This window comes from Pan paniscus, chromosome 7 (assembly GCF_029289425.2).
Source record: "Pan paniscus chromosome 7, NHGRI_mPanPan1-v2.0_pri, whole genome shotgun sequence".
Classification (NCBI taxonomy): Eukaryota; Metazoa; Chordata; class Mammalia; order Primates; family Hominidae; genus Pan; species Pan paniscus.
Genome location: NC_073256.2, coordinates 75,428,554 through 75,451,501, shown reverse-complemented (window position 1 = coordinate 75,451,501; position 22,948 = coordinate 75,428,554). Strand labels below are relative to the sequence as shown.

General features: G+C 35.0%; 1 pseudogene; it reads right to left on the bottom strand.

Moving 5' to 3' along the window:
• Positions 1-19,313: 19,313 nt before the first annotated feature.
• LOC106635034 (small integral membrane protein 15-like) lies at positions 19,314-21,616 on the bottom strand (annotated as a pseudogene).
• Positions 21,617-22,948: the final 1,332 nt, after the last annotated feature.

The window sequence follows — 22,948 nt, the reverse complement described above, 5'->3', positions numbered from 1 at the left end:
GTGAGCTGCCTGCATGTGTGGTGTGCTCCTTACACTTGGGAGGTGAGCAAGCGCTGTGTGTTTAGCAAGTTGTACGCATGCCCACCTAAGGCCTAATTCCCTTTTCCAATGGAATGCCCCCTGAAAGTGATGCTGTGCCATCTTGCCTCTTAATGCACATGCTCAAGCCTGCCCGCCCAATTCCTGATATTTTATTGGAAGCTGGCTACCAATTTCAAGTGTTTTTATCTATTTGAGAATTTGCCTCCCCCTGCCACCTGCAACCAATTATCATTTTTAGAGAGGAAATGTGATAATTGCTGAACCATCACCTGATGGTCGCCTGACATTCCTGGTGGAGACTGGAGCACTCTCTTGCCTGGCTCATGCCTGACTAACTACCTACTGTAACAAGACAACCTTTTCTGAGTGCTTGTCATATTCAGGCAGAGAGTATGCTGCTTAATATCTTAGGTGTCTTGAGTACCCAGTCTTTTCAGACTGGCCACCTGACATTACTAGAAAACAATGCCCCCTAAATCACAGGGACCAAGAGAGATTACTACCACTTGGTCACAAGTCAAGCTCTCAAGCACATAAAACAAGATAAGAGGGAAATCTTATCAATTTTTAATTTCAGGGGCCCACAGCAGTTTGTCTAAACACCACTCTGACAAGAACCCTAAAACTCACCAGTCTATGAGCATCAGCTCAAACAATGGGTTTATGGGGGTTTTAGACCCATGTTCTGTCTTGTGGTATGACCAATGACAAATGACGCAAGAAGACAGGCAACAAAAGAGAAAAAAAGACTAGTTCTGGGTGGAAAACGAATCAGACAATATGAATATTCATACCAAAAAGTACATCAGAGTTGCTACATTCAAGACTAGCCATACAAATGCTTTTCTCTCATTAATCTTAAATTTAGAAAGGATACAGAGATAAGTAATAATTTTTACTGCTCCCTAGGCTGGATTCCATAGATAGACATCCAGGGGTCTGAGTGGTAAATATTTATTCTTTTTGATGCTTTTCAGGTCCTGGGTTCCCTTGACTGTGACTTCCAGAAGACAAGAGTGATTCCAGTTTATCCTGCTTACAGTGCCAGAACTGTAGGGGCAAAGAGAGAAATCATCCCCTTCACCCTGTGAAATTTCACTGAAAATGGACTGACAATAGATAGATTAATAGGAGAGAAATGCATACAAATTAATTTTAATATGCATGATTGGAAATTATAGGAGAGTGGATACTCAATAATTCAGTGGGGTGCAGATGCTTATACTTTTCTTCATAGGAGAAGGAGGAGAGGGAAAATGGAAAGGGTAGTAAAATAATTGTTAGGGTAAACGAATGCACCCAGGACATAGAAATTAACTTATAAATGATGCTCTTTGGAATCTGAATAAGCTCAAGAGACAAATATGATCTTGTGAATAAGTCCATCCAGATATGGTGGCATTCCTCCGTCTTCTTTTCCGTGATAGCAAAATTTCACGGAGGAAATGAAAGGCAATGGTGTTCTCTTTGGTGGATCTAGTTTTAAGGTGGATTAGGGAATATCAAAGAAAAGCCTCTTAGAGCATCTGCTGACCTTCGAGGTCCTTTAATTTAAAATAATCAGCATACCAGGGTGTCATATTTTATGGTGAAATATCTGGGTTTCTTCATCGTTTTCTGTTTTCTTCTTCACAGAACCTATACCAAGCAGCTCTTGTGATTTTTGATAGTTTGTCTTCATCTTTTATAGTTTGGGTTATTGGGAATTTCTGACCATTTCTTTAGTTTGGTTTAAAATGTCATCCGAGGACTTTTAATTTGCTATACATTACCTTTCAGGTGTGTGTGTGTGTGTGTGTGTGTGTGTGTGTGTGTGTGTCTATGTGTTTAAATTCACAAAGACCCAATAATTATGTTCCCACGATGTTTACTGTCTTTCCAGAATCCTATCTGATCTCCCCCTGCCCCCCATTTTTCTGATTGGTTATTGATAGCACCATAAAATAAGAAAAATCAAATACTTGGTAATTCCACCCTATAAAATCGCCAAAAGGTGCATCTATCCTTTCATACTGATCTCCCTACTTTGGAGAAGTTGCTTTTACTTTAACTTTGGGTGTGATTCTGTGCATTCCACACTTACCATATGCCCAGACACATATGTACAATACAGGTGCTCTCAGACACATGCACATTGTTAAAAGATAAATCAAAGCACGTTAACATATTAGAGACTTTATTTGAGCAGATAGTGATTCATGAATCGAACAGCTTGAGACTGCAAGTGGTTGAGGACTCCACTGTGGAGTACAACAGAAGAGTTTTATAGGGCGGACACATAAGGTAAAGAAAACATGTGATTGGTTAAAGTGGAGCAGTAGCCTTACTTGGATCATTCCAGTGGAAAGTCTCTGGTTAGAGGTTAGTTGGCAGTTTCTGATTGGCTAAACTTAGGTTTTGTTTTACCATTTACATTGAGTTGAGTTTCTGTTTGCTCACATAGGAAGCCACAGTGCTGGAGCCACTTCTGCCTAATGACCTACCAGTTAATTATTTTAACAATGTAAAGTCACACATACACACAACCATTCAGGCACACATGCTCATATACACATACACATACAGCTACATTTACATACGTAAACACACACACATACAAACTTATGCATACACACACACATATACAAAAGGAGAATGTATATACATGTTATAAAATGCTTCCTAAGTTAATTTATAAAACCGTAAATCAAATATATATTTTTATGTGAAATCTTTGTCCTTTATTGCCTACAAAAGTCCATACAAAGGAATGACTTATACTAAACATATATTAGTAGAATAAATGCAAGAATAAATAGTTCACATTTTTAAAAAGCTAATGATGTCACTAAAACCTACTTCCCATGTGTGTTGATCAAATTCAAACAGAGAATTTCAAAGTATATACATCACTCCCTATACTATAGCCGAATCCATCATCTAACCTCTTAGATTCTTTGGATCATCAAATATTCCAACTATTTTTCTTTTAAACTAAACAAAATGCAACAAAAGATAAAATATTACTTCCCAAGATTTTGAATTGAATTTTCACATAGAATTTACAGAGAAATTTAATCAATGATATGGTTCGGGATTTAAATTCACTATTGTTCCTTAATTTGCATGATAAACAAATACCTTTGTGAATTCTTCCTGAAAAGGCAATCAAATACTTTATTTAAATAGAATGGCATCTTTAGCTTAATTTAACTTAAAAAAGAAACATTTATGGTCACATTAAATCTGTTCTACAGTTTTATTTCATTGATTTAAGGTTCTTTTTAAAATGCACATAAACTGCCCACACTAGTAATTACCCTAATTTTTAACAATGCGATCACAATTCCATCATTAAAAAGGGATGCAAAGCTTCAGTCCATTAGCAGTTGTTTATAATAGCACATCTCAATTGATTAAACTGCAGATTCTTTTTGTAGGTCTTGTTTTATAAATTGAGCCTAGTCAAGTAAACATAACATTTGGTAATGGTCTTCATAGCAACTGTCAAAATGACTTATTGTTTTTCCAGTCCTGCATTCCTTTAGAATTAATAATACCTTTGTGCCCTTTATAACACTTATTATTGATGCCATGAAGTTCTCTATATTTAATGAGTAGATGTTTCATTATGGTACAAAGTTCTGTTGACAGATAGAAAATTTTTCTAATCTTTTTCTCTTTGCCTCTTGATTGAAGGACTGTAAATATGCAATTAACAATTGAAGTAGAAGTAAAAGAAAAAATCATCTGTCAAGATTTCTTTTGGAAGACACAGGATGCTTTAAGCTAACAACAGCATGACAAAAGACAAAAGCATCCTTGCCAATGAAGCTGAAAGTTGCAAAATGTTTAAACATTTGATTTTTCTTCTTGAAATAATTGTAATAATTGTCTCCTGTGAAACAGAAATTAATGAAATGACACATTCCATGTTACAAAGCTAAGGTTAAGTCTCATATAGACCCTGCTTATGATTTCTATACATAATTGCTTCCCAGTATTTATTTCTCAATAATAATGGAGTCACTAGCTTCTGAGAATGGAAGAAAATAGAAAACACACCTATAGCAGTTTCAAATTTATAGAAATGATGTTGTCATAATAACAGTATAATGCTAGGAATTCTTAGTTAACATTGGCTACAATATTTTTTACTCCTTTCTGTTTGCCATTTTAATCTTGGAAACAGCAGAAGCATTATCATGTTTTGTTATCCTAAGTTACACTTTACAATTTTCTATTACTTAATTTTTGATCTCATGATTTTTGATAAATGTCTATCTTTTATTTCATAAGACCTACACTTTTTCAGCAGGTTGTCAGATACAAAACAATCTGTATCACCCATGAGTATATCTGAGTTTGTCCCAGAAGAAAATGTTCAAATATTTTGAAATGTGCAAAAATATCATAGAGATTAGACAATGAGAAATGCAACTAATTCCAGGTTTAAATAGCATTTCATTACAGGTTTTAATTTTATATTGTAAGTGTATATTATATAAAATAAATATATATTGATATCAATATTATTTTATATACTATTTGAAGTCTTTCAATGAAGTAAATAACTTCTCTCACCTGTTTCCTCTGTTCATGGTGTAGAAAACGAAAAATATCTCTGTAACAAAGAACATATTAATAAGAGAAAACATACACATTTATTTAATATGTTTTATGTATCACAGGAGCCTTCATAAACAAATGAAAACCTGAAGAAACAGTTAACCCAGTGTGTTTTTAGACTAGAGTTGATGAAGACTGGAAAGGATAGGATGAAGGGGTATTAGCTAGGTGCAAACTGGGGGAACCTTGGTAAGATCTGTTCATTCAGCTTCCTCTCAGTGTCTCTCTGTTTTGGAGATAGTCTCCTTTCCTCTGAGTCTATGGAGGGCACCTCTCACATAAAGCGTCTATGGCCTGGTCCAGGGCACAGTCAGAGAGTCCTTTTTGTATCTGCTATTTCTCAAATTTCTTCAGCTTAAAATATTCAATATGCTGAGATGACATATTTTAGGGTAGAATGTTCTGAACCCTGTCAATGGTTTATGAAGAAAATGTTTAATTTTGATTGGCTTATGTTTTTATTTCCCCTATTAAAAAGTAAATTCTTCCTTATTTTGAAGAGACAAGAAAATTCTACATTTCTTCTCTTAAATTTATAGCCCTATCAATTCTAAGTATCTGACAGAGTTGGGAGTTTTATTTGCATATGCTGTAAGGTAGGGATCCAGTTTTACTTTTCTTTACATAGTAAGCCACTTTCCCCTGCAACTGTTGTTAACCCATTATCCTGTTAAAGCAAATTAAATATAACCGGAAAAGGGCTCCTTACTTCTATATCTGAGTACTTGTGGAGGAATTGCAACCAAACTTAATAGGTAGACAAGATTGACAACCTAATTTGGGAGTGTGCCCCTGTAACAGTGACTGGGTCTTGGCCAATGCCAGCAGCCATACTTCAGCCACTCATACGAGTGTTCAAATTGTGCTCAAATAAGGCAAACACTGAGCTGTAACCAATCCAGTTGTTTCTGTACCTCACTTGGGATTTCTGTATGTCATTTCCCTTTTTTGTCTATAAATCTTCCACCATATGGCTGTGCTGGAGTCTCTCTAGATCTGCTGTGATTCTGGTGGCTACGTGATTCACAAATCATTCATTGCTCAATTAAGCTCCTGTAAAATTAACTTGGCTGAAGTTTTTCCTTTAACAGATGAAGTCCGAAGTAGGATCTGAAGTAGACCTTCTAATGACCGCCAGGAGCTCTGAGTGAAAAAGTAAGGTACCTGCTGCAGCCTCTTCTGTCCTTTGATTTCTCAGAGCAACTGACACTCATGGTAAGCTCTCTCTTGGATTTCAGAGCTCCATGGATTTGTGTTTTGAGCTCTCTGAGTTTCTTTGAGCAAGTTTCTGCTCCAAACTGGGTTTGGAAGTCACTACAGAAACTGGACTGGGTCCAGGATGGGATTTGATCTGGTAATTAACTGGCTTAGATCCAGTGAGATGCCTCTTACATCTGATTGGGTCAGAAAGAAACTGGTAGTAAATGGTAATATTGCAGAGGTTGTAAAATTTAGCTTCTGGAAATTCATAGGGATTTTTGTGTTCTACCCATTTGTTTCATTTTTCTTGTGCACTTAGGTAGGAAAAAAATCACTGGCTAAGTTCATCAAGGGAACCTGAAAGTAAAGCCAATATTTTAGTAAAAATGAGATCCTTAATTTCTGAAAAACTGAGTTCCCTCTGGCTTATACATTAGGCCTCAGAGGCAGCAAAGTCTTACAGAAATGATGAAATCTCACTGAAGATAACTTACAACGGAATGTTTCAAATGAACAAGAACACACTGAAGTGGATTTAAAAACAACAACAACAACAGCTGGATGAGAACTCCATCTTGTTTTATGTCCTTGGGAGCTCGACCTTGTAACCGTGTGGCAGTACTTTCTCTTGGACTCCACCTTCCAGAGAATAGAAATTTTAGGGTTCATGTCATAGTTACTCTAAAAATTATCTTGAGCAGTTAAAAGGCTTTGCAAGCTCAGAATTAATGACTCTAGACTCCTGGGAAGGGCAACGGAGACTGCTGAGTGCTGTAGCTCAGTAGCTAAGGTTTTGTCCTTTCACAGTGGTGGCCCAGATTTGAGTCCCAGCTTAGTGAATGAGTCCTTTCTGGTTTGATATCTGTGTGACTTTTACCATTTGTTGACTCTCTTCCCCTCCACCAGCCATCTTGAATTTTCCTTTGTCTGATCACCTGGGAGGTTATCTTAGGTAAAGTTCAAAAGCCAGAAATATTGGCTGCTTGGTGTGGCTAAAGTCAGGTAACAAACGGATTTTTAAAATAGCACTATGGTTAAAAGTCAGCTTAATTGAAAGTGGACATCCAAGCTATAGATATATTTAAAAGGCCTTTATGGATTTTTACTTCTTGAATTTTGTTTTTTCTGCCAAAAAGATTTTTTTCTTCTCAGTTGACTGAATTATTTTTCTCCATTTTGTCTTGCCACTCAGTGCACACATGAGAGGCCCTAAGATAACTTCTGATATCCTGGGATTCCTTGGAAAAACAGAGAAGGCACCACTAATACATTTTCAAAAAACAAACAAGCAAACAAACAAAAACAAGACAACACACACACACACACACACACACACTGTTTTCCTCATGGAACTCCAAGAATTAAAAGTGGACAGATCCCTCTCAAAATCTGTTTTGCCTTCCAAATGTTCCTGCTCATTAGGCCCTAGAAACTGCATGTTTTCCTAGCCATTTCTTCCAAGGACTCCACCCTAAAGCCAGTAATCCAATTAAGAAACTTTGAAACTGGTAAATGAAAAAATTTAGAACTACTGGATCTTCTTCTGTCTGTCTGCATAGTTATATATGTGTATGTGTTGTGTGTGTGATATGAAAGAGCTCTATTTAATTGGCTCAAAGAAAAATAAGTGCTTAAATCAAATATTTTGTCAGAAAAGTAACTGTAATGCCTTTTAGGTCATGTGACTAAAATAATATTTTGGAAATAAACATGGTTTTAAAGATTATTGGTAAAATAGAAATATCTTTAAAAATGTAAACATTTGGTCTGAATTATGCAAGCCAGAGATTAGGTTTGCTAAATGCTTTAAGGTTATAAAGTGCTTTGACTTTTAAAAATTGTTCAATGTACTGGAGACATTAGATTCTAGATAAACCTGGGGACATGTGGAATTAGCCATGTTCCCTGGCTGTGCAAAGAAGTTTATAAGGAAAAGAGATGTTGTATAAAAAATAATCTTGTATGTTAAATTCTTTTCCTAAAGTAAAATACTTGGTTGTTTAAAAAGACAGTTGTTTAGGACAAGTCAGAAAGTCAAAGCATGTTGTAGGTGGTCTGTGTAAGTCAAGAAAGGATTCCTGAAAGAAAATTTATGCACCAAAATTAAAAGTTGCTGAAAGTTACCATTATAACATATAACTGAGACCACTGAAAATAGATTTACATGCAAGGTGTGTAAGGAAAGTAAAATATGTTATCAGTAAAAGATTATAAGAAGGCATGGGAATGTAAATTTTTGCCTAGTATAAACAGTTAAAGGATTGTTTTAAATTAAGTAAGATAGAGCTAAAATTTGAGCAAGTTGTGGAAGGTTTGTAAAAATTAATCTTGTAAAAGAAATTCTGTGTGTGAACATATTGACTAAACTCAAAAGGGTATTATTTGGTTTTTCCATAAATTGAACATTGGAATCAAAGCACAACAAGGTTTTCTTAAGGCACTGATCTGCTCTTTAACAAACATTTTTAAAGGGTTATAAAAGGTTTATAAGAATCTCACCTCATGGTCAAACTGGTTAAGCATAATATCAAGTGTTTTAAACCTTTAACACATTTGATAGGCTCCCCAAAGTCAAATTTCAGCTTCAAAATTGTCTTTTTGAACCCCTAAATTTTGTGTGCTACAAAAGACACCTGGAGCATCCAAAAGAGAGGTAAACAGGATTATTTAACATGTTTAGTTACATGGGATTGTCAAAAGAGAAATAATGTTTAATTTTCTTCAGGTTATAATTTAATGAATAATATTAATGTTCTAAAATTGTATGGGATTTCTAAAATTCTAATACCTATATGCTATCAGTTATAATTAAGGTTATTATGTTAAGTTATTGTGGACCACCGAAATAACCAGACTTCCTTGTCAATTGTGTCTCTAATTATGACTATTTAAAGTCATTTCCACAGTTAGTTGCATAATGTTAATGCAGTTTCTGAAAACCTCACAAGCACACAAAATCCTAGAATATAGTGTCTTTTAGGAGGCTCATGAAAGGATGGAAAGGACCCTAAAAAAGCACTCTTAAATATAGGTTTCTAGTAACTTTAAATTCATATCATTTGGACTAAGTAAAAATTCCTTAAACTTCAATAAAAAGACTGAGTGGTTTATAAAACTGCTAATCCAAGTAGAACAAAAAATTAAGTACCAACACAATACTTTGCCAGATTTCATGCTAAATTGGGCAATACTAAAATTGTTTAGATATACAATTTGAATAAACTCCATGGCCTAAGTCAAATTACCTATGATAACCCATTAGTTATCACTGCTATGCACCTAAATTGGAGAAACAACTGGTATTCAAGAAGACATAAGTCCAATGTTAAGCATGGACTCATGAAGAACCAGGACAGCCACCTTGTCCTCCCAGAGTCCTTAAAGCTCTTGTTATTAAAGGTTCTGCATTCTATGACTTATCATAGAAAATATAAAATAATCCAAATTAAATACATATTGGTGTGGTGACTTATAAATTGCTAAAATAGTTTATAATCAATGTTAGGTTTGCTAAATCCATATTAATGCATGTTTTCTGGTTGTATAAAAACTTTCCCATGCAAAAGGGCTGATGTTATAATAGTAGATTTTTATGCTACAGTATATTTTCACCAGGCAAAGAAAACATTTTATGTTTCACTGAGGACAATCAACCCCTTTACAATATAAAACCTGAAGATGGGATCTTCTGAGAACATCAGAGAAAGATAGTCCTTGTAATCCACACTACAGCAAAACATTGGGACCTTGAACATTGGGTTCATAATGTCACAACTGAGAAAGGTCCCTCCACACTCTTGGAACTGTATACCCATTGGAACCATTAAGGTAAAGCTATTCAGGGAAATTTTTCCCCAGAAGAAGAAGATGGCATCCTTGATGTGAACAGCTTTCCCCAAGATCATGAATTAAGGCTTCTCTACTATCAGGAGACTGTTATCTTTGAATTTTTCTCCCTTGATTATGCCTCTATGAACAATAGAAGTGAAAAGGGGACTGTTATGTGCACTTATGGGATATACTTTTATTTGTGAAGACTTTGCAGCCAGCCTTGTAGATGGATAAACATATACTTTGTTAGATAAAAGATGAAGGTCCAATGCAGATGTTAAACTTTAATGGTACATATGTTGCCTCATAATCAGTCAGAAACAAAATATTGGCTCATTCCTCTTAACCCACATCTTGGGTTAAAAAGAGCATTGCTAGGAGGCCTTCACTCTTCTATAAGGCATCTTTTTTCAAGTCCTTTTTCCATGGTTTGAAGTAAAAGAAGCAATGTTAGAAATGTATGCCTCATGATAGGTCCCATAACAGATTCTACTGAAGAGGCTATGGTTACACAACAGACTTTAAATTCTCTTGTGAAAGTTATGCTAAATAGTAGAACTGGCTAAACAGAGAAGTATCTGTGCAGCTGCTGGCACTTGTGGCCTATGGAAAAATACATTGGGTATTACAGAGATTTAGCTGTAGGGGATTAACAAAAAGGCCACTTAGTTAAGTGAGTAGACTCTTTATCTAGCTCATTCTTTGATCTATTTGATTTTAGGTGGTTTGGTTTATGGGGACCCCGGGTAAGGAGCATACTCCAAACTCTTGGTATTAGCCTCCCGAAAGTCATAATAGTAGTCTCCCTGGTGTGCTGTATTCTCTCAAAGATTTTAAATGTTTGCATGCAGCCATCTCTAGAATGTTATACGGTCTGTCTTCAACTGGAATGACAAAAGCTGAAAGAAATGTGTGAACATGAGGACACCGTAACCTATGAATGACATGCTGAGACTGGAAACCCAAAATGATGGAAACTGAGAGTGAAACTAAGGCCCTAAGTTTTGGTCACACTCTCACTTAAGTGAGAACCTGACCAAAAAGGAGGAATTTTTTAAAACAAAATTATGGGAGGCCATTGTTTTGGACTGAGCTCATGCAGTAGGCCCCAACAATCCAAACCAAACCAACTAAGACTTTAAGAAAACACATAGAACCTAGAACAGACCAGGTTTTGTTTTTCTCCTGTAAACGGGGTGTTCCAGCATAAGGAGGTATCCTCTCCTCAAGTCCTTGTTCCTATCTTTGCAAAACTCACTGTTCTGTTTCACAGTGGGTTTCAAGAACAAGTAAGTACATTTATGATGGTAATAGTGGCATCAATAACTAAAGTTTTCGTTGATCTGTCAAAATTGAGAAAGTGACCAAAGTGGGGAATTGTTAAAGCAAATTAAATATGGTCTGAGAAGGACTCCATACTTTATATTTGAGTCCTAGTGGACAAACTGCAACCTAACCTAGCACATAGACAAGATTGAGAACCTAACTTAGGAGTGTGCCCCTATAACAGTACTGGGTCTTGGCCAATCCCAGCAGCCATACTTCAACCACTCATACACTGTCGAATGTTCAAACTATGTTCAAATAAGGCAAACGCTGAGCTGTAACCAGTCCAGTTGTTTCTGTACCTCACTTCCTATTTCTGTATGTCATTTCTCTTTTTTTGTCTATAAATCTTCTTCCACGATGTGGCTGTGCTGGAGTCTCTCTGAATCTGCTGTGATTCTGGGGACTACCCGATTCATGAATCATTCATTGCTCAATTATACTCCTTTAAATTTAATTTGCCTGAAGTTTTTCTTTTAACAATCCCCAGTGCAAATCTCCTATAATTTGCAATGCCACCTCCCTTATTTGCTAAGTTTCCATGAATAGATAAGTCTGCATCAGGGCTTTTTCTCCTGTTCTGTGACTACTGGCTTATTCATCTGTCTATACATTATTTCATTGCTATGATTTATCATAGGTTATATACCATAGTAGGGTGCTTCACTGTAGTTTACATTTACTTCTTAAAATATTGCCCTAAATAATTGTGGATATTTTTTCCATATTAAATTTAAAGTTAATATTTGTAAAGTTTCTTCCCAAAATATTGGTAGAAATTGACTTGAACTTGATAATTAATTCTGTGAGAGGGGTGGAAATTGATATTTTTCCAATATTAAGTTATCCTGATCAAGAGTATAATGTTTTAACATCATTTGTTTACACATTCTTTTATGTTATTAAATAGAATTTCAACATTTTTTTCCCTGTTTGGATGAGATTTAATTTATATCTTCCTTCCTAAATTTTATTTCCACTTATTCTTGGTGTAATTGAAACAAACAATTGAATTTGTAAAGTGATCTTTTATTTGGCCATCTTACTGATTTTTCCTTTAGTTGTGAAAGAGTCAAAAACTATCTAGGACTGAAGAGTGAAAATCGGCTTTGACTGTAAAAGCAAAAAGCAACCCGCCATTAATCAGGATGGGAAGACAGACACAGATAAAGTCAGCTGCAAATTTAACAACACTGTATCTCCCAAGGTCATGCTGCAGTTGTAAAATGCCATGAAGACACCACTTTGAGTGATTACTGGTTTCTCTCCAGTGAAGTCCCAGATCTGCTTTGCTTGTTTCATTAATTATAGGAGATATCCAATTGTTTAGTCACTCTCGCCACAAGACAGCAGCCAATCTCTGGTTAATCCCTGTGTCTTCAATTCCCTCTTTAAAAACAGCAACCAACCTTTTCTTGCCTCCTCTGACCCTCCTCAGAATCCTTCAGAGGGAACCCAAGCCTAGCAAAAGTTGAATTTCTTCTCCCTCTTGTTTAACCAACATTTCATCTTTCTCTGAATTTATTCCTTGCATGCAAGCAAAAAAAAAAATGGATTTTATTAGACTGCAGGCTAATTAGCTTTAACAAACTGTAGTCACTTCTTTGATCATTCTGTTGGGGTTCTATGAAGATGCTCGAATATTCTGCAAAGTTGTCTCATGCCTCTTAGCAATTTTCTTTCCCAAATGCACTGACCAGTTGGTAAACACTACAATGCTGAATCAAAGCAAAGGTACTGAACATTCTTAGCTAGCTCCCTGTCTTAAAAGAACAATGGTAAGAAACCTCATCTAATTTCCTATCTTAAAAGAATAATAGTAAGAAACCTTATTTAATTTCCTATGATAAAAGAATTCTTCAAACTCATCTGGCTCTTGTCTTAAAGGAAATAAAATCTCAATGTTTTGTTATTGTTTTGTTTAAACATAATATTTGGTAAAATTTTTGTGCAGCAAGGCTTTGCTAAGACAAGAAATTGCTTTCTCAGTTTTGTCATTCTTATCTTGCTTTTATCATATATAGTAATTAACAAATGAAATTAATGATTAATTTATCTACTGAAATTTTCCTGTTATTTTTGAGCATTTTTTAATGACAAATCATCTCTGATTACCTGGAATGATCTATAAACCATACTATGATGTATTATTTTAAAATACATTTACTGCATGTCATTGTACTTTTAATTTCCATTTCCTTGATGACTAATGATATTGAGCATGTTTTACAATATGCTTATTGGTCACTTGTATATCTTCTTTAAAGTGGAGTAGAGAGTTCATTTTACATTCCGCATATAATTTTTTTGTATATACGCAATATATATTTCAGTCTCCCTGTTCCTGGCTTGCCTTTTCATTTTCTTAATAATGAGAAAACATTTTCAATTTTGATACAAATTTATTAATATTTATCTATGGCTTATGGTTTTTGTGTCATATATAAGAAATATTATCCTAACATATGGTCTAATGATTTCTCTCCTATTTTTAATTACAGAAGATTTATAGTTTTTAGTTTTCCATTTATTTATTTGGGTTTTTCTTTGATAGGTAAGGATATACAGTTGCCCCTTGGAATTCATAGGGAAATGGTTCCAGATATCTTTGGTATCTTCCCAAAGATACCAAAATTTGAGGAAGCTCAAGTCTGTAATACAAAATCATGTAATATTTACATATTACTTTCACAATAAAGTCTATTTTACATGTTGGGTGAATTTTTGCATTTGATGTGAGGTAGGGGTCAAAGTATATCCTTCCACATACACAATTTTGTTTAACATCTCTCTTTTGTAGGTTTCAATGTACAGATACTACACATTTTTCTTAAATTTATCTGTGCATGTTTTGTGGGTTTTTTTAGCTATTGTAAATTTTATCAGCATTTTATTTCAATGTCTAGTTGTTACTAGTATATAAAAATATAATTGATTGCTGTCTATCGATCTTGTATCTTATAAACTTCATAAACTCAGTTAAGATATCAGCTTCTTAAAATAAATTTCTAAAAACTTGCTAGTTTTGTGTCTATAAACATGGCTTCACTTTTTCCTTTTCAAAATATTTTTCCTTTTCTTTCTTTGTACTACATAGGACCTCAATTATAGTGTTAAGTAGAAGTGGTAAGAGCAGACATCCTTGCTTTATTTATGATTCTATGAAGAAAATTGTCAGCCTTGGCTGGGTACAGTGGGTCATGCCTGTAATCCCAGCACTTTGGAAGGCCGAGGCAGGCAGATCACGAGGTCAGGAGTTCGAGACCAGCCTGACCAACATGATGAAACCCCATCTCTACTAACAATACAAAAATTAGCTGGGCATGGTGGCACACACCTGTAATCCTAGCTACTCAGGAGACTGAGGCAGGAGAATCACTTGAACCTGGGAGGCAGGGGTTGCAGTGAGCCGAGATCATGCCACTGCCCTCCAGCCTGGGCAACAGAATAAGACTCTGTATCAAAAAAAAAAAAAAGAAAATTATCAGGCTTTTACCACTAATATAATGTTAGTTAATCAATTTTTACAACACCTTTATTAGGTTGAGGAAGTTCCCTCCAATTTCTAGTTTGTTTTGAGGTTTTATTATAACTGTGTATTAGATTTGCCATTTTCCCCCAAATCTATTGAGATAATAAATTGTTTTTGTCTTCTACTCTATAAATATTGTGGCTAACATTGATTGATTTTGTAATGTTGAGCCAAATTTACATTCTTGGGATAAACCATATATTCATGAAACATTATAGTATTCATTTTTTTAATTTTAGATTTGCTAAACTTTTGTTAATAAATTTTGCTATTTTATATATATAAAGGAGAATGATTTGTACTTTTTCTTTTTTCTTTTCTATTCTGATTATCTGGTATTGCTATCAGTTGATGCTGGCCTCATAAAATGAATTAGGAAGCATTCTCTGTGTCTATATTTGGGAAGAGTTTACGTGAAGTGGTTACTATTTCTTACTTTAAAATGTTGGTAGAAATTACCACTGAAGCCATCTGAATTTTAAATTTTTAATAAAACTTTTTAAACTATTACTTCAATTTCTTTAATAGATATATTTGAGTATATTTACATTGTTTATTTCTTCTGGAATAAGGATATGAATTTGTGTCTATCAAGATTCGCTCATTTTTACCTAAGTTGCTGATTGTGTTGACATAAAGTTGCCAATTTTATTTATTATAATTTTTAAATCTGTAGCATCTATAGTATCTTCTTTTTCATTCTTAATATTTTTGAGTCTTCTGGGGTTTTTTTTCATTATTTTGGCTAGTTTTATTAGTTGTATTGACTTTCTTTAAAAATCTATTTTTGTTCCAGTGATTTTCTCTATGGCTTCCTGTTTCCTATTTCCTTAATTTTTGTCTTTATTATTTTCTTTTCTTCTATACTTTAGATTACATTTGCTTTCTGTTTTTACCTTAGCTTTGTAAAGCGTGACCATCAGTGATTGATTTTAGACAATTACTTTTGAATATAAACATTACATGCTATGAATTTTCCTCAAAGCACTAGCTAAACTGCTTCCTGCAAATTTTGAATTATTCCACTTTCTTTAGTTCTAAATGTTTTATAATTTTACCTTGTGATTTTTTCTTTGATCCATGAGTTATTGAGCTGTTTGAAAATGTAATGTATAATTTCCAAATATTTATAAGATTTTCAAATATCTTTTGTTGTTGATTTCTTGGTGAATATCACAGCAGATAGCACAATTTATAAGATTTCAGTTCCTTAAATTTATTAATACTTGTTTTATGGCTTGGAGTGAAATCTAGCTTTGTGAATATTCTATGTGCACTTGAAAAGAATGGGTATTCTGGTGTCATTGAGTGCAATATTCCCTAAATATTAAACAGGTAAAGTTAGTTGATAGTGTTGTTCAAATTTTCTCTAATTATTGATTATTTTTTGTTATTGTTCTATCATTTAGTTAAAGTTTTGAAATTTTTTACTTTAAATGGGAGTTTATTTCTTCTTTTATTTTGATAGTATTTTTGCTTTATAGATTTTAAAGTTCTGTTATCAAGCACATACAAATTCAATGTTTTTTGTATTAACTTCTTTGTAATTATTACATGTTTCTCTTTAGCAATATGTCTTATTCTGAAGTCTACTTTGCTAGATGCTAATATAATCATGCCAGTTTTTTAAAATTAGTATTTATATGGTATAACTTTTTCTATCATTTTTACTTTTCACCTATGTGTGCCTTTACATTTAATGCTAGTTTCTGGTAGAAAGCATATTTGGAGTATTTAGCCATTCATATTAATTGTAATTATCAGTATGATAGGTTTAAATCTAATATCTTTTTATTTGTCTTTTACTTGTTACATCTGATCCTACAACATTTCTATTTAATTTTTTTGCCTTCTTTGGATTAATATTGTTTAGAATTATCTTAACTAAATCACTGGCTTATTAACTTATCAATCTTTGTTTTAGTTTTTAATTTTGTTGATTGCTATGTATATAATGTTATATATATATATAAATAATATGCACCTTTTATTTATCACAATTTAACTTTAAAAATTGTAATAATAGGCTGCCTTCCCCCATCATAAAAAGTAAAAACCTTTAACTCATACAATTCCATATTCCCAATTCATGTGTATTGTTGTCAGTTATTTTAGTTTTAAATTCTATAAACTTCACATTATGGACAACTTTTATAACAAAATTTATATTAGAGATGAAAAAACCTTCATAAGGTATTAAAGAATGATAGGGAATAAATTTATTGGATCACAAATTTATAAAATCCATGTTCAATATTTTAAAAATCCAGCTAAACTATTCACTGAAAGAAATATCCTTTAGCTCTGTACTGCTAAAACAGATTCTTATTTTGACACAATGTATTTATTTCCATCCCAATTGTTACTATGCCCTTCACAGTTTTTTCACACTTTAAGCCTTTCTTTACCACTTATGACACGTCTGTTACTCTTAAGATTTCTTTAAAAGGAAAGCTTGAAATTTAACTTTCACCTGAAAGTGTTTAGCCAAAAAATAATGACATCACTAACACATGAATCACAAGGAATAATGAAATAAAAACAAAAGTGGCATTGAGAGGTAACAGCATGCTGGCAGCCCTCGCTCGCTCTTGGTGCCCACTCTGGCCACGCTTGAGGAGACCTTCAGCCTGCCACTGCACTGTGGGAGCCCCTTTCTGGGCTGGCCAAGGACAGAGCCGGCTCCCTCAGCTTTCGGGGAGGTGTGGAGGGAGAGACGCTGGCAAGAACCGGGGCTGCACGCGGGGCTTGCGGGCCAGCACGAATTCCGGGTGGGCATGGGCTCCACGGGCCCCACATTGGGAGTGGCCGGCCGGCAGGCAAGCCCCAGGTAATGAGGGGCTTAGCACCTGGGCCAGAAGCTGCTGTGCTCGACTTCTTACCGGGCCTTAGCTGCCTCCCCGCAGGGCAGGGCTCAGGACCTGCAACCCACCATGCCTGAGCCTCCCCTCCTCCGCTGTGGGCTCCTGCGTGGCCCAAGCCTCCCTGACAAGCGCCAAACCCCGGCTCCTCTGCACCCAGTCCCATCGACCACCCAAGGGATGAGGAGTGCGGGTGCGTGTTGCAGGACTGGCAGGCAGCTCCACCTGCGGCCCTTTGCAGGATCCACTGGGTTAAGCCAGCTGGGCTACTGAGTCTGGTGGGGACTTGGCGAACCTTTATGTCTAGCTAAAGGATTGTAAATACACCAATGGCACTCTGTATCTAGGTCAAGGTTTGTAAACACACCAATCAGCACCCTGTGTCTAGCTCAGGGTTTGTGAATGCACCAATCAACACTCTATATCTAACTACTCATGGGGACATGGAAAACTTTTGTGTGGACACTCTGTATGTAGTTAATCTAGTGGGGAGGTGGAGAATTTCTGTGTCTAGCTCAGGGATTGTAAATGCACCAATCAGCACCCTGTCAAAACAGACCAATCAGCTCTCTGTAAAACAGACCAATCGGCTATCTGTAAAATGGACCAATCAGCAGGATGTGGGTGGGGCTAGGTAAGAGAATAAAAGCAGGCTGCTTAGGTCAGCAGTGGCAACCTGTTGGGGTCCCCTTCCACACTGTGGGAAGTTTGTTCTTTAGCTCTTTACAATAAATCTGGCTACTGCTCCAACTCTTTGGGTCCACACTGCTTTTATGAGCTGTAACAGTCACTGCGAAGGTCTGCAGCTTCACTCCTGAAGCCAGCGAGACCATGAACCCACCGGGAGGAACGAACAATTCCAGACGCGCCGCCTTAAGAGCTGTTAACACTCACTGCCAAGGTCTGCAGCTTCCCTCCTAAGCCAGCGAGACCACGAACCAATCAGAAGGAAGAAACTCCGAACACATCGGAACATCAGAAGGAACAAACTCCGGACATGCCGCCTTTAAGAGCTGTAACACTCACCACCAGGGTCCGTGGCTTCATTCTTGCAGTCAGTGAGACCAAGAACCCACCAATTGTGGTTACTGTATCAATATAATCAGCAAATTATCTGAGAAGATATTTTAAACATTTCACATTTCTATAGTTAGCACAAGCAAGAATTATCTGGCACCAAGTTACTAAAATAATTGGCATTTTTACTGCCAATTTACAATCATAACTTTATTTAAGAAATTCATCTCTAAGAAAATTAAAGTGTTTATAAGTATAACATTTGTTATATCCAGTAGGTGGTATTTTACATAGTCAAGATGATAAGAGAAATATTTATAAAATTAGATAAACAAAATGCAGAATGTTGATTACCAGTATGTCAAAGACAAATCAAGGAAAAGAAATGCAAAAATTAGAAGTGCTCACTGGTTAACAGTGCTTTGCTTTGAAAAAGTCAGAAATAATTATATTCCAAGAAATAAGCTATGATGCTTAAAGTGTAATTAATATTTTGTATCTTTTTAAAGCCAAAGCGCATTTTTGCTTTAGAGAAGACGATTCTGTCTTTCACATGATTATTTTTTCTTTGCCCGGAACAGAACCTCAGTTTAAGCCATTATTTGAATAATAGATTTAAAAATCTAACATTATTTTCCCCATAGGATGTTTTCATTTTAGTACATAGGCCTTAAAATGGTAGATGACTAACTAATTATAAAGGATTTGTAGATTAGCAAATGCTAATTTAAAATGACTGTCAACAGAGTCTAAAACTACACTCAAGATTAAAAATTACTAATATGATTCTTCTGTAAGGTCAGACTGCTTACTCAATAAGCTATCATACAAACCAGAGAAGAAACCATAGTGTGTTCTTTCAAGGTTTTCTCTAGTTGCAAAGCCTATTCTTTTCATCAGTCCTTTTTCAGTTGTTTGGCTTTTGCGATATTTTCATGATGTTTTTGTTTCTTCTTTTGATCCTTTTTCCTGGCTTCAATCATTTTGAACAGTTTCCAGATGTATGACATTTCCTAGGATCAGTGGAATAAGGGCCAAAATCAGTTCTAAAAAGCTGGAAGGGTCCTTTGCACATTATTCCACAACATACTCAGCCCAAGTCTTTATATTAGACATCTATTTATTAGTCCTAAGAAAACATATGCTTGAGAAATAGCCTCTAATTTTTTTTTTCTGGGATTACTAGTGAGACAATCAAAATTTCAGATGAGCATTTGTTGTTTGTTTCTCTTGTAGTTCTACCATATACTTCTGAGAGAAGGTTTAAATTCGCCTGTGAATCTCAATTTGGGGCTGAAATTTCAATTAGAGACCAAATGAAAGTGCCTCTCCTACTTCAGGTATAGATAATATGCCTTCATCCTTCTAAAAGGGGTAGACAGAGCTTGACCTGTGGACCAGACCTATTCAGCACCTGAAACTGCAGCTGGTGGCACTCCTGCCATCTGCACTCTCTCCTTTTTTTTTTTTTTCCTTTCTTGAGTTTACCCCTTTGTTCACGCCTTTCCCTCCTTCAACATAGCCGCTCACACATGAGATGGTTTTCATTTCTAAACTTTGGCGTTCATGGCAGATGTGAGCCCCTCAGTCCACAGCAGACCCTGCAGGGCCTTATGATGCATAGGGTCTCTGGGAATTGGGCCTCATCTTGCCATGCAACATCTAATACCCTGGCACCGTGTCCACTTGCATTGAGCACAGGGAGGGAACATGGCAACAGCTACTGGCAGCTTTCCCTATGTCATGTACTGAGCCTGTGACCCAGACTTCCACTCCCAGCTCACCTCCAGACTAGAAGCAGGAAGGTAGTTTGCTTTCATTTTGGAAAGGCCATTTAGACACAGAATTCTAGGTTGACAATGTTTTGTTCACAGTACTCTAATGTTGCATTTTGTTTACTTTGCATCATTTCTGATGAGAAGTCAACTGCCATTCTTAACTTTATTTCTGTGTATATCAGGCATCCTTTTATTCTGGCTACTTTAAAGTTTTTCAAATTAGCACAAGTGGAGGTGCTTTGGTATGATTATATTTATTCTGCTTTTATTTGTTGAGCTTCTTAGAACTGTGAGCTTATAGTTTTCGTCAAATACGGAAAATTTTCAGCCACTATTTCTTGATTTTTTTTCTCGTTACTCCTACTTTTCATTTTTGGTCTCTACTTATACCATATTTGACTGCTTAATATTTTCCACAGGTAACTGATGATTTTCGTTTTACTTTGTGCTTAATTTTTATAGATTTTATTTCTTTGTCTTTTAATTCACTTGTTTTTCCTTTTGTAGTGTCCAATATGCTCCAGTGTCTAATTTTGGATTTTTTTCTTTAGGAATTCTGTTTTTGTCTGTTTTTTTATATTATCTTTTCTCGTCATGTTTGTAATTTCCTTTATATTCTTGTCATGTGGAACATATTTCTAATAATTATGTCAATATTCTTTTCTGTTACTTTTATCATTTATTTATGAGTTTGTTTTTATTGATTTATTTTTATTCCAGTTATAGATAATATTATCCTGCCTCCTTGCATACATGGGAATGTTTTATTGTGTTCTAGATTATGTCATTCATGTTGGACATTTTTGTATTCCTTTAAAGAATGTGGGGCTTCGTTCTGGCAAGCAGTTATGTCACCTGAGATCTGTTGATTCATTCAGGGTTTTCTTTTATGTTCTGATAATGCTTTTCAGTCTTTTTTCCTAGACGAATCAGTCCTACTATTGAGATGAGACCATTCTAAGAATTCTATCTAATGCCCCATACTTATGAGGTTTCTCTACTATGGCTGGTAGTGGCACAAACTATTACTATTCTTATATAAGTCCTAGGAAATTGCTGTCTGATGGTGCTATCGTAGACATTTTATATACACAGAACATTACTTAGCCAAAGTCTTATAGAGACAGGCTGCAGATCTGCAGCACAATTTCTCTGTTCATATCCTTCCTTTTGATTACCCCGTCCCACAGCTCCTTGTCCTACCTGAAATCCAGTGTCTATTCAGGCAGAGATTGAGATTGGTAGGCTTTATTTGGGTTCCTGTTCTTTATGCTGCAGACTGGAAACTGGTTTGGGAAGTAAGTCTGGAAATAAGCTTGCTATGTTACTTTTCCCTTTCCTTGAGGATCACAGTCTTCCTCTGTCAAAAACATCGGCTGGTTTTATAGTTTTATAGGAAATGTAGTTCCCATAATGGCTAATCCTTTACACTGGCAAACAGTGGAATTAACTAGCTTTTTGGTAGCCTGTATGTCCTTGTTTTGTTTTGAAATAAATAATTTTAAGCCTTATTACATGATATGACCAACTTTCTTGTTTTTAAATATTTTATGTAACTTGCATATCTTATCACCAAAAATTTCCTAGAATGTACCTCTTAAGCCATGTGGGACTGATTTATTTGTTTTTGTTTTAAATCATCATTTTAATTTTGTCCTTAATAGGAACATTCATATTAATTGTTTATCTGCTTTTGTACTGTATATACATCTTCCATCTTTTTGTTACACCTTGCCAAAGTTTTGTCTATGTGTTTTTTTCTCTAATAAACCAATTTTTAAAAAATATTGTATCTTTAGAGCTTTACTGAGCTCATTTTTTTCTGTTTCATTAAGAAATAAATGGCAATTATTGATCATTATCTATACCCTACCTTCTTAGATGGGTTTATTCTTTTGTACTTTTCTAGCTTTTTATATTTCCAATACTTCTTTTCTGCTAAAAATATTTTTAAATGCTTTAAAATAAAAAGAAGAGCAGAAAAATTGGAAACAATTATGAATAGGCAGTTTACACAGTGTAGAACCACATAACTTAGAGATGTGTTGAAACCCTAAACTTTCTAGTGATTGAAGAAATTACGTCATTTTATTTCTATTGGGTTGCCAGATATTAGGGAGTTTTATAATTTCCTGAGTCAACAAAGTATGGGGCAGGAGAACAAGGATCCTCACATATTACTGATGACTGTTTAACTTGGTGCAGCTATTCAGATTCTGACAATGTTTAGTGAAATTAGGAATGTTTCTGTCATGAAATCCAGGGGCCCCATTCACAGATATATTCTGTAGAGAAAATCGTCTGGAATATAAACTCATTTGAGGCCAGGGCTTTTTGTTTCTTTTGCTCACTGATGTATCCTATATACCTAGAACAGTTCACAATGCTTATTTGGTACTTAGTACATTTTTGTGGAATTAAATAACATATACAGTGTTACAAATATATATGAGAATGTTCGTTGCACATGATTTGCAATAGCAAAGAAGGCTTTATTAGATTTATTACTGAGGGAATGGATAAGCAAAATGTAGCGATAGTATTCAGTGGAATTCTATGCTGCAAAAAGGTAGGAATCATATAACAACATGGCTAAGAATGAAGAGTAAACATCAGTACAAGATCAAAGCACTATGTCATTTTAAAATAAGAAAATACATATAAAATAGAACTTACTATTTGAAGGAGGCATGCATTTTAAAGTAATACATTAAAGCAATTAGAGTTGGATAATAAAAATAGATATAATAGAA